Raw genomic sequence first — 12831 nt, 5'->3', positions numbered from 1 at the left:
ACACTGCTTAGCTTGGTAACAGGAGGCCAGGTGGGAAGCCACTTAAGAGATTCAAGCAATTATGTAAATTGAATGAATACACTATTTGGAAGACATATAACATTTAGATAACAACATTCAGTTTTTAATCACCCTCCAGCCTTTTAAAGATATGTGTTTCTAAAGACTCATTATAAATGTCATTTCAGAAAATGTGGAAGGTGCAGAGGTCTATTAGATAATAATATTTATTATTTTAATGAGTGAGGAAATGGATGTTTGATAAAATAAAATTAAAAAACTGGAAATTAGTTTTTAAAAATCTCTGAAATGCTCAATAATTATCACAAACTCATATCTTTTTTTATACTAGCCTATAATTTTTGTTTGTACATATTGCTAGCTAGATTTAGTATCATTTTTTACTGACGTCAGGAGAGAGAAGTAAAGTGTTTCTAGTCTCTAGGAAAATAAATACCAATTGCTACAAAGGGGTTTAATTGATAGTCTGATGATAAGTAAAAAAAAAATATATAGTAAGAGTAAAAATCAGATTTAAAATTTAAAAACTACAGATGCCTGGTAGCATTCAACACAGAGACAAGTGGCCCTGAATATCCTTCAGTAGCTTTGAGTGCATTACACACTACAGTAATTAATAGTCATACTAATGACTTCTGGTTAGCAAGAAAGTCTGTGATGTAGCCACATATTCTAATTTATTTTTTAATATATCTTATTGATTATGCTATTACAGTTGTCCCATTTCCCCCCTTTTATTCCCTTCCTCCCTACACACCCTCTCCCAGCTACATTCCCTCTCTTTAATTCATGTCCATGGGTCTTACATATAAGTTCTTTGGCTTCTATATTTCCTATACTATTCTTAACCACCCCCCTGTCTATTTTCTACCTACATTTATGCTACCTTTCCCCCCTCTCTTCCCATCCCACTCCCCCACTGATAACCCTCCATGTGATCTCCATTTCTGTGATTCTGTGCCTGTTCTAGTTGTTCACTTAGTTTGCTTCTGTTTTTGTTTTAGGTGTGGTTGTTAAAAACTGAGTTTGTTGTCATTTTACTGTTCCTATTTTTTATCTTCTTTTTCTTAGATAAGTCCCTTTAACATTTCATATAATAAGGGCTTGGTGATGATAAACTCCTTTAACTTGACCTTATCTGAGAAGCACTTTATCTGCCCTTCCCTTCTAAATGAAAGCTTTTCTGGATAGAGTAATCTTGATGTAGGTCCTTGCCTTTCATGACTTGGAATACTTCTTTCCAGCCCCTTCTTGCCTGCAAGGTTTCTTTTGAGAAATCAGCTGACTCTCTGCTGGCTTTCAGTCACGTCCTCTGCTACCCACAATCAAATTGGGCCCAGTGGGTGGGTTTGTGTACGTTCTAGGCCCCTGTGGGTCTCTCCAGTGAATTCTCCTGTGAAGCTGGGAGTTTCTCCCACTGTTGCTGCAACCCCCACAGGTGTTTTCAGTCAGAGGTTTGAGGCTTTATTTCCCCACACTGGAACCCTGGGTTGTGCGTTCTGTCTGGCTCCTCAGTTGTTCCTCCCAGTTTATCTGCACACAAATATGGAACTGCCCAGTCTGAAATCTGCCGCCTTGATGGGTCCACCAGCCACCACCTTGACGTGAGTCCTCTCTGCTCGGCTGCCCATCTCCGCCCCTCCTACCATCTGGATGAATGTTTCTTCTTTATCTCCTTGGTTGTCAGACTTCCATACAGTTCAATTTTCTGGCAGTTCTGATTGTTTTTTGTTTTTAAATTTGTTATCATCCTTCTTTTGGTTGTGCGTGGAGGCACAATGTGTCTACCTACGCCTCCATCTTGGCCAGAAGTCAGCCAATATCCACATATTCTAATTTAAAAGACTGGGAGAGGTAGCAGTGACTATAAAAAATTCATAGTCACTTTATTCATATTATCCAAAAATGAGGAAAAAGAAAATATGTTCACAATAGGAGGATGGATAAGCGAATAGTGGTATTATACATTAACATTTCTGTCATTTTTTTTTAAGTTTTGGTATTTTATGAGTTTTGCTTCCATCATAGGTAAAAGTCACTTGGCCAAAAGGCCTCTTTTCTCCAATGACTAGGGTTGCCAGACTCAGCAAAAGAAGTATAGGTTGATCAGTTCAATTTAATTGCAGATAAACAATTAATCACTTTTTGGTATGAATATATCACATTGAATATTTGAGGTTTACTTCTGCCCCATTCAATATTTGGGACACACACTTTAAAAAAATTTTTTTATTGGAAACTTAAATTTAACTAGGTGTCCTATATTCTATCTGGCAGCCTTACCCATCACTCAAAAGGAACCCAGTGCTGCATCTTAGAGTTACTCCATTCTGGAACTGTTGCACTTGAGAAAGCTTGGCTGGTTCTATTAGTCAGCTACACAGAGCTTTTCAGAAGAAATCTATAAACTTTAGGACAAAATAACCTCTTAGAATAATAACCTCCCTCTGAAAGTCCTGAGTCAAGAGAGATCAAGGCTTGAGATAGACCTGCAGGAGGTATGCAAATAGAGATGATAAGCTCTAGGGAAGTAGGTTATAAGGAGTAAATTAACTCGATAAGGCCCTTTGCAAAATGACCTCCATTGTACCAAGTTCTATAGTGAAGGCATTGGCTTGTATTCAAGGAAGCCACAAGCAAGAGCATCATGACATCCATTGCTAAAGCTGCCACCAAATGTCATTGGGGACACTGTACTCTGCTTCCCTCCTTTCTCTGGAAGCTTCCAGTTTAGCCCTAATTTTATGTTTCTGTAATTATCAATGTGCGTTGTTCACTCACTGGATTCTTTAGAGGACAGGGAATGTATCCTTTAACTTTATACTGTGTTTCCAGGGGTAGAACATTGCCTGGCGTGCAGTAAGTACACAATATGGTTTGAATGGGTAGCAGGGAGGATGGACAGATGGATGGATGGGTGGGTGGATGGACAGGTAAGTGAATAATGGATGATACAGTTGAAAATATTACATTGTGTTTATGGAGAGGCAAACATTTGCCCTTATACACCTGTATAAAAAATTCATAGTCACTTTATTCATATTATACAAAAATGAGGAAAAAGAAAATATGTTCACAATAGGAGGATGGATAAGCAAATAGTGGTATATCAACCCAATGGGATTCTACTTGGCAATAAAAGGGACTAAACTGCTAATGCGCACCATAGTAATAAACTATAAATGTATTATGCTGAGTAACAGAAGACATACAAAAGAGTACATGACGTATGATTCCACTTCTGTGAATATTTAATAGACAAACTAACTTAGGGAGGAATAACATAAGAACACAGTGCATTTGGGCAGTGGAGGGTGTAGGGAGGGGCTGGGAAGGGGCATGACAGAACTTTTGGGTGATGATGTTGTTGTGTATCTTGAAAGTTATTCAGGGTGCCTAGGTGTATGCACTCGTCAAAACTCAACAAATGTACCCTTGTGTGCCAATGTAAGCAAATTTTACCCCTTAAGAAGAAAAATCTATAAACAAATATTGAACTCTGGTTACATGCACAAGTGTTCAGGGGAAATACGGTGATATCTGTGATTAGCTCTGCAAGGCATCCAAAAAATAAATAAGTGGACTGGTGGCTGGTTAGAGCAGTACATACAAATGAAATAAAGCAGGTATAGTAAGATGTGAATGGTAGAATCCAAACGGCAAGTCTACCGGTGCTCACTGTAAAATTCTTTCAAGTTTGTTATATGTTTGAAATTTTTCATAATAAAATGTTGGGATAAAAAGAAACTTCTGGCTCACATAACTGTCAGGGTGCTTCACACTAGACAGAAATCCAACGTTCTCTGAGGGTATTTGAGAACATTTCTCAGGGTGAGTAAATTACCTCTGTGGCTTTCTGGGGAATTGGCCCACTCTAATGAGAAGCCCAAATTCCATTTAACCCAACTGGGTGAGAATTCAACTCAGGTTATTTTTCATCGCCCGAGTCATTCCAGCACATTCTCCCCTGAAAACGCTGTCCATATATTTAGAAGTAGGAAGGACACCCCCAACACCAGGGTACCTGTTCCTTCTCCTGCCCCCGAGGTCTCTGTCCTTTAGTGTCTTGGCTCAGGGCAGCCATGTCGGCATGGCTACAAAATCCGTTGGAGGAGACTGACTCCTGAGGTCCACGCTGGCTAAGCTGCTCCGTCCTGCAGAAGGCGTGGGTGTGCCTGGACACCACTCTCCCAGATGCATTCTGCAGCTGCCAAAGGACAAGATTTACTCGGGTGAAATTTAGGCCCAAGGGGAACTCGAACATCATGCCACAATTAGAAGTGACATGTGACCCAGGATTAAAAAGCTGGCTGCCAGAGAGGAGTGAGCTGCTTGTTTTGAGTTGATCAGATTGAGGAAAAACTGCTGGTGTGATTCCATCTGTAAAAAGGCCAGAATATTTCCAGGTTGGTCAGTGAAAAAAAATTTTTAAATAATGAGGTAAAGGTAAAGAATCCCTTTTAGAAACAGTATATGTTGCAGGCTCCCTATAAAGGGAAGAGAGGAGGGTGTAGAGCTCCATCATGCTCTGCTGGAAATTTCTGTGACTCTCACCCTGGGTCTGCAAGATGGGGAGGACAAGTCACAGTTGAATCCTTCACTCTCCACCTGCAGTCTCCCTAGGTCAAGACAGAATTAAGCAGCTACTTACGATGCCAGGATTGGAGCCCTCTCATCAGGAAGTCTGGGTCCTGTGACCTCCTACTTGGAGGCATTTAAACTCTATCCACCAATTAATAGTGGGCTAGTGCGACCCTCATCACTGGAGGTATTCTCAACAACACTGGACAAGAAGATGAGGGATCACAAAAGTCAGTTAAAGGACATAATGGTGTTACAGGCTGACCTGTGTCCCCCAAAACACTGCTGGAATCTTGACCTTGGACTTCCAGTCTCCAGGACTGTGAGAAAGTAAGCCATCCACCCCATCTCTGGTATTAACACGCTGTTATAGCAGCACCAGCGAAATGAAATAATACAAGCAGGGCTTGAAGGAGATGGTTTTCAAGTTCCATGTTTGAACGTAAGTTTGTGGAGGCGAGATCTTTGCCCTGTCTGCTGCGGTATTCCCAACACCTGCAACAGACCTTGACAGAGAGCAGGCACTCAGTCAATAATGAATAAATAAACACTATTAGACTTTCCATAGAACTCGCTGTTATTGGAAGTTCACTACTAGTGCCTTCCCCCACAGTGCCTTTTAAACTTACCTATTGGCCCTTGATATAGTTCTATTGCATTTACGATAGCATGTAACTATTTTTCTGGTTTGGTTTTAGAAAATGTGGAAAGTAGAGGCATTAGAAGAGAAAAATAAAATGTTTCTAAGATAAAACTATTCTAAACATTTTGGTTCATTTTCTTCATAAAAACTATACCCATAGATAAGTTTAAGACAAATTGTAAGTGCAGGATTTTTTCTTCTTTTTCACAGACGATTGATTATGGCATACTTTCCCACCTCATTACATATTTTCTCAAACAGGATCTTTAAGATATACTACTTATTATTCCATCATGAAGCTGTAATGTTGTTTAATCATCTAAAAATTGACCTAAATATAACAGAGAAAATCTTGACAAATCTATATGTCTTAAACCACTAATTTTTGAAATTGCAGTTAGGGAGGCTAAATATTTGCCCCAGGTTTTAATTGGCTATTTGAATATTGCTTTCTTCTATTATGATTTTCTATTGTTCTATGTTTAGAAAATCTTTCTCCATACCCAAATCAGTTAATCACTTCCATTTTCTTTGGGGATATTTCCATTACCAAATCAATATATGCTCATGGTATATAAATTTCAAAAATATGTGAAAGCTGAAATAATAAAAAATTCATCTACAATGATTTGAATTTTATCGTTTTCTTTCCCATCAGCTTACAGTATATATTTTCACATGTTTGTTAACATACAGTACCTATAAAATTTTATATGCCAATTTTAAATTTATTTGTATGATTATAAAACGAACATCTGATCACTGTAAAATTTGGTGACTGCACAGTGTCACTTGGAGAAATTAAAAAGATCTAAATCCCAGTCCCCAGGCAGAGCTACTGTTAACATTGAGTATTCATTCTTCCCTTCTAGTTTTTGTTGGTCATATTTTACATAATTGCAATGTGTAATATGCAAAAAAATTGTACTGACTTTAACTATGTGTTCATCTAAAATTTATATTCATCATAGCAAATTGTGTATCCAAAAGCACAAAATAGAAAATTAAAATCACTAATAATAGTACCATTCAAAGAAAATCCCTGTTAACAACTTTGTGTATTACCTTGGGGAGTCATAGCCACATGTCTTCTCTGAATGGTAAGAAAAGAACGTACACACATATTGTCTATATCACATAGTACATCTCAAGCAATATCCACAGGTTTTCTATGGAAGGTAATATATAAACAGAAGCTTAATGATGAGCATATACTAATTAAGTCACTTAATGTTAGTTCTTTTCTTCCGTATTTTTAGCTTCTCACCGTTGCCTCCAAGTTACTGATCTGATTTTCTCCAGCACCATTCTACCCTCTCCTCCCTCCAGTGACACTTTTAATTCTCTTTTTGAAAATTAGTTTCCTATGTCAACCAGTTCGTTGTTACTTTTTTCTCCATTTATTTTTGTCTTGCGGTTTCTGCTTACCACACAGAGATCATACTGGGCTTTTTGGTATTTTAAAATTTTCTCTGGTACATTTTTTTGTTTTTTTTTCTTAATTAAACTTTTCGTTTTTGGCAATTGCACTTCACATACAGTTTTCAGAAACAGCACACAGAGATACCATGTACCATTTCCAGTTTGCCCAAAGGTAGCAATATATGGAAATAGCCTAAGTGTTTTTGTGTATCACATTTTCATTACTTATCCACCCATTGGTGGATATATATAGATACAGATAATGGAATATTACTCAGCCCCATCAAAGAAGGAAATCCTGCCTTTTACAATACCACGGATGAACTTGGAGAGCATTATGCTAAGTGAAATAAGCAAGACACAGAAAGGCGAACATGTATGATCTCAGTTATATGTAGAATCTAAATAAAGCTGAACTCATAGAAATAGCAAGTAGCATGATAATTCCCCGGGACAGGGCAAATGGGGAAATGTTAGCCAAAGGATACAGACTCTCAGTTACCAGTTCTGGGGATTTAAGTTACAGCACAGTGACTCTAGTTAACAAGACCGTGTTGTATATTTGAAATTTGCCAAGAGAGTAGACCTTAAACATTCTCACCATCACCTAAAAACTGAAACAAAACAAAAAAGGTAATTATGTGAGGTGATGAATGAGTTAATTAGCTTAGTTGTGGTAACCATTCCACAATGTATACATATAACAAATCATCACATTGTATACCTTAAATTGTCTAATTTTTATTTGTCAATTAATTATACCTCAAAATGGCTGGGAAATAGTGCCATTTATACCAGATGCATTCTTTTGGTATCTGGTGTAAGGCTATGTTTGCTGTGTGCATAAGAACTCAAGCTTTACGAAAAATATTTCAACCTAATTACACAAACCTGGAGACTGCAGCGGGGTATGACATCGGTGAACTGATTTACGGAGTGCATCACTAGCTAATCCTGAAAAAAGAGATCTGAACTTTGCCACATTGTACATGGGAAAACAGACAAGGCATCGCTTACGCAAGTGTGAGGTACTTCCAAGGTCATTTCCTTCACTCTTTGACCATATTGGTTCATTTCTGCTTTATTTTTTCAAAAGTCCGTCTCCTTCGTGACCAGGCTGCATTCTCTAGGGACAGGGTCAGGCAGCCAAGCCGGCAAACCTGAAGCCTGCATTCTAATAATGGGAGTTGTTCGCTTCTGGGCCTATAACTAATTCAGAAGCCATTGAAATTTCCCAAAGAGAGCACACTGTAGTGGGAAGCAATCCCTCAGGCCCCAGAGTGAGGCTGTGAGACGTCTAAGTCCATCAGGCTGTCGGGCAGGCAGGCCGGCTCCCGGTGCAGGGAGAGCCCAAAATAGAATGGGGACAGGGTTGATCATCTCTCAGTGAGGCCACTCAATCGACTCCCTTAAAAGTCCACATTCCCACAAAACCAGCCGATGCTGATGCATTGAACAGACTGTAAGCAGGGCTCATACGTTTGTACGTGCATTTGTCAGTCGACAAACACTACTCCGCCACAGCACGGGGCAGCTGTTATGCATGGAGAGCTCTAGGGAACACAAGCACTCTCTGCGGTTTTGAGCGGCCCGCGGCGGTTTCTTTAGACATTTACCGAGTGACCTCGATGCTTCTGACACAGTGTTAGCCATGCTTCTCCTACCAATCTTGAGATTTCCTAAAGATGGACACATGTAAGAGAACAATCAACAAACCACAAAACAGAGATCCACAGCCACCTGTGCTGGATCAGGTGGAGAATTTTTCTTTTTTCTAGAGATGATTAGTTCCAGTTGGTTCACACCTAACCATGTCACTGGGATGCAAGAAAAGGCGACCATGCATCAGGTTCCAGTTCTCGGCACCCAGTCTGGAGTTAGCGCAGGGTGGATACAGGCAGTCATCCTTTCTGGCTGCCATGGAAGAGGCAGAGAGAGAGGAGGAAGGGTGAGAACACATGAGACATCAGCAGATAGGCCCTAACAGGGACTCTTGCTGCCAAGAAAAGTGAGGAAGCCAACCTCACTTTCTCTGACCCATTTCCTACCCAATAACTCCGTGCACCATTGTTTTAAAAGATAGCCACAATAATTTACCCCGCTCCTTTGAAGTATGAATGTGAATGCTTTTCTCATCAAGAGATGGGGTTTAGCCCTGGCTGGTATGACTCAGTTGGTTGGAGCATCACCCCAAAGCCAAAAGGTTGTGGGTTCAATTCCCGGTCAGGGCACATACCTGGGTTGCTGGCCAGGTTCCTGGTCCAGGCACGTACAATCTCTGTTCCGGGCACATATGGAAGGCAACCAGTGGGTGCTTCTCTCTTACATTGATGTTTCTCTCTCTCTCTCCCTTCCTCTCTCTAAAAAGCATTGAAAAAAAATGTCCTCAGGTGAGGATAAAAAAAGTGAGAGAGAAATGGGGTTTATTTCCTCTTCCCTTGAGTCAGGTCGCTTTCACTGACAGAATGTCAATGGACGTGATGCTCTGCATGACCCCAGCCCAAGCGTCAACACACCTTGCGCTTTCTGGCTTTGTGCTCTGGCTTTGCACTGTCCTGAGACCACAATGTCGACCCCCAGTCTATGGGGAGATAAACCAGGACATGCCGGATGACAGTCAACAGCAACTGCCAGATTGAGTGAGGCCATCTCGTATCTTCCAGCACAGCTGACCCTCCCCCCATACCTCTGGCGAGCGCAGCCACTGTGTGAGCCTGGATGAAGCTAGCAAAGCAATTCTCCAGCCAAGCCACATAATTATAAGGAAAAATAAATCATTGTTCTAAGTCACTATGTTTTGAGGTAGTGTGTTATGTAGGAATGGATAAATAAAACAACTAGTAAATGTGGTCTCTTTCTTGTGTCTGACCTGTGTGATCAGCATCGTGGGTCCGGGAGAGAGACAGTGGAGAGTGATCGAGTGAGCAGGGGCTGGAAGGTGGATGGGGGCGGATAAAGCAAAGCAGCAGCCAGCACCCAGGACACCAAGCAGGGCCAGAGTCAGGATTAGCTAAGAGATGTTGAGGCAAAACTGGGTTCTGCCCTGGCCCAAGCTCAAGTTTCCTTTTCACTTTGCTTGTTGGCAAGGGCAGAGAGAGGGGCACTAGCCTGAGAGTCAGGATCTGTGAGTTCTCATTACTCACTGTGACCTTTAGATGTATCACGTAAGCCACCTGTGCCTCAGTGTCATCACCGGCAGAATGTGTCCTTAACCGCCCTGACTCATTCACAGCCAGGGCTGCTGCGAGGACCCAATGAACAACACGGCTCTGGAAACTGAAACGTGATGCAAATACAAGGCATCTCTACAAATTAGCTCCAATGCTATAAATTAGATCCACTGCCCTGTGTGGAATCCCCACCCCCTCAAATTATTTGATGAGATAAAAGGAAACATCGTTTGGCTGGCAGGCATCAGTGCTGTCATCTCACGAATAACCACCTTCCCAAAAAAGACGTGCCCAGCATTGGAACCCGGAACACAAAGAACAAGCTGTCCCGGCAGGATTCCTAAGCCACAGAAAAGAGGGAAATGCTCAGAAACGTGAATCATCTGAGCCTCCTGGCCTCATCTCCAGATCTACGAAACTGGAAAGCATACAGCACTATTGACGGAGCTCTTGACATGTTCTGGGGGTGGAAAACGAATAGAATTAGCCATCGCGCGCCACCTGCCACATGCCAGGGACTCTCGGAGGGTATTTCTGGGAGCACTCTTTGTGATTCTTCTCAACCACACTGTGACATTACAGAAAAGGAAACTGACTTTCAAAGAGGAAAGTAATATTATAATGTGGGAAAAAATAAAAAGGAAGATGGTGGGATTAGTAAACTTCCTATGGATGACAGAGAATATGAAGTGGTAATTTTTTCAAAGGTAATTTTTAAATTTTGATTACATTTATTGGGGTGCCATTTGTTAATAAGATTCTATACATTTCTAGTGTGCAATTCTAGAATTCATCATCTGTGTATTGCATTGCACGTTCTTTAAGTGGCAAAATAGGCAAAAAGCATGCCTCAGAGAAACAAGCATGAGGTAAAAGTGATAAAACAGCATGTCCATGAAGACACACTTTGGCTGAAGCACAGCTGTGTACAGATATTAAGGGGAGATGAGATTTCAACATGGCGTTGAGACTCTACCAGTCAAGGTTCAGCCAGAGAAGGAGACCCAGTAGGGTAGGTACGGATTTGTGACAGGGGAATTATCACACAACCGTGGAAGCTGGTTAAGCAGTCTCTGTATAGCTCCTGTCTTGGCATCCAATGCTGGAGCTTAAAGTCCCCATGGCAATCAGTCAAGAAGGGACAATCAAGAGCAAGCTGGACCCCTGATAACTCAATAATAAGTAGATAAGTCGAGTTGAAAATGGGTTAAATATCTGCACAGGCATTTCTCCAAAGAAGATGCATAGGTAAATGATGAAGAAGCACGTGCAATGATGGTCAACATCAGCAGCCATTAAGGGATGCAAATCATAACCACAGTGAGATACTGCTTCACACCTCCTAGGGTGTCTATGATCAAGAATACAGATAATAACAAGTGTTGACAAGGGATGTGGAAAAGTTAGAATTCTCATGCATTGCCAGTGAGAATTTAAAGTGCTGTGGTCACTCTGGACAATTCGGCAGTTGCTCAAAAGGACCTATCATAGGACCCGGGAACTTCACTCCTAGGTATATACCAAAGAGAAATGACAAACACGTCCACACAAAAAAAGCCCACAGGTTTGGGCGTATTAGCAGTAGTCAGAACAGATGGAGCTCAGCACAAAGCTGGGATGACAGAGTCCCACACTGGAGAAGCACTGTGGGCCTGTGGGAGAAGCTGATAAGATTGCAAAGGTGAGGGACCCTGGAAAAGGGTCCGGGCCCATGGGATTCCACATGTGCTCATCACGCACCCAGAAGGTGCAAGACTCCCACGGGTCAGGAAAGCTTCAAGCCTTGTTTTCCTCGGGGGGAAGCCACCTTGCGGAGGAAATCAATGCTCCCTGGGAATTCTCAAGCCGGATTCCCTCCATTTCTCTGGAAATGATATCTTAATTGATTTTTAATTATTTTCATTTCTCCAAGTTAATTACCCTTCAAAGTTACCATCAGAGCTGAATCACTCTGCCTGCCCTGTGTATGTGTTCATATGGGGGGGGTGGCGTATGTGTGTATAGGTGTAGTTCACAGGCATACGTGTGTGTGTGTGTGTACACAGCTATGATCATCTGTGACTGTCCTCCATCAAAGAGAACTGACACAGTCAGGACTACATGTGTGCATGAAGCTGAGAACAACAGCACAGAAAAAATGGAAAATGTCTTCATGCTCGTGTCCAGGTTAGAATTTTCCACACTTTGTCAGTTTGTGACATCCCTGGTGTCTCGGTAATATTCTCCTGGCAACCCCAGGCCAAAAGGAAAACCTGTTCTCTATAGTAAGTAGTTAGGTCCAAACAACTTAATTTGTAGCTATGGCCGAACAGCTTAGCAGCCACTTGAAAGAGACAACTCACATAAGCTAAAAGAAGTCCCCGGTCTCCTCCATTACCTGCATTCTCAATCGCCCTGTCTTTATCCTGTTACCCCCACCTGAGCAGAAGGTCACCTCCCCCTCAGTGAGAGTCGCAACACCTTCCTCTCTGCTCCCAAAGGACTGTGCCCATGCCCTGAGCACAAGTGTCACAGTTACCCACTGGTGACAGACTGAGTACCTTAAATAGTGAGGGGGCATGTTTATTCATGGCTCTCTCCTCATCTCCTAACAGGGTCTGTCACCTTGTAGGTGCTCAATACATGTTTATTCATTGAATGAATGAGCGATGTCACCAAACCCACCAAACAACTTTGAAGTGACAATGTGTGAGAACTGTAGGCGCTAGCCTGCATGTAAATGCACAGCCATACATACAGTCCACGCATGCACTCACATGCATAATGTGCAGGTTGACATAAACACCCACCTGCTTCCCAGCTGAAGATGGATCTGGGTCCTCTTCCTGGGTGGGACACAGGGACATTAAATAATCTATTCAAGGTCACACAGCTAGCACACAGTAGAATGAGGATTCAAACCCAGGCAAATTAGCTCTATGTTCTTAACCAATATGTTCTCCTGCCTCTCACTCCTCCTGGCCGAAGGTCTTTCTTAGGTGGGTGTATACAAGC

General features: G+C 41.6%; 1 long non-coding RNA gene across 4 annotated transcripts in view; it reads right to left on the bottom strand.

The window, feature by feature from the left end:
* Positions 1-2955: 2955 nt before the first annotated feature.
* The window catches only part of LOC123479680 (uncharacterized), a 36846-nt gene continuing 26970 nt past the window's right edge, over positions 2956-12831 (bottom strand). For 2 of the 4 annotated variants that reach the window (XR_006655373.3, XR_006655375.2), the window contains 6 exons: positions 12627-12662; positions 9811-9943; positions 8904-9027; positions 7685-8581; positions 4868-5108; positions 2956-4228 (listed from right to left, as the gene is read on the bottom strand). This is a non-coding gene — a long non-coding RNA (uncharacterized lncRNA). The remainder of the gene's footprint in view (positions 4229-4867; positions 5109-7684; positions 8582-8903; positions 9028-9810; positions 9944-12626; positions 12663-12831) is intronic. The other 2 variants (XR_006655374.3, XR_008427193.2) reach the window with 2 other exon arrangements.

The sequence above is a fragment of the Desmodus rotundus genome, chromosome 6, assembly GCF_022682495.2.
Source record: "Desmodus rotundus isolate HL8 chromosome 6, HLdesRot8A.1, whole genome shotgun sequence".
NCBI lineage: Eukaryota > Metazoa > Chordata > Mammalia > Chiroptera > Phyllostomidae > Desmodus > Desmodus rotundus.
The sequence above is the reverse complement of the archived record's forward strand: the minus strand, read 5'-3'. Positions and strand labels throughout refer to the sequence as shown.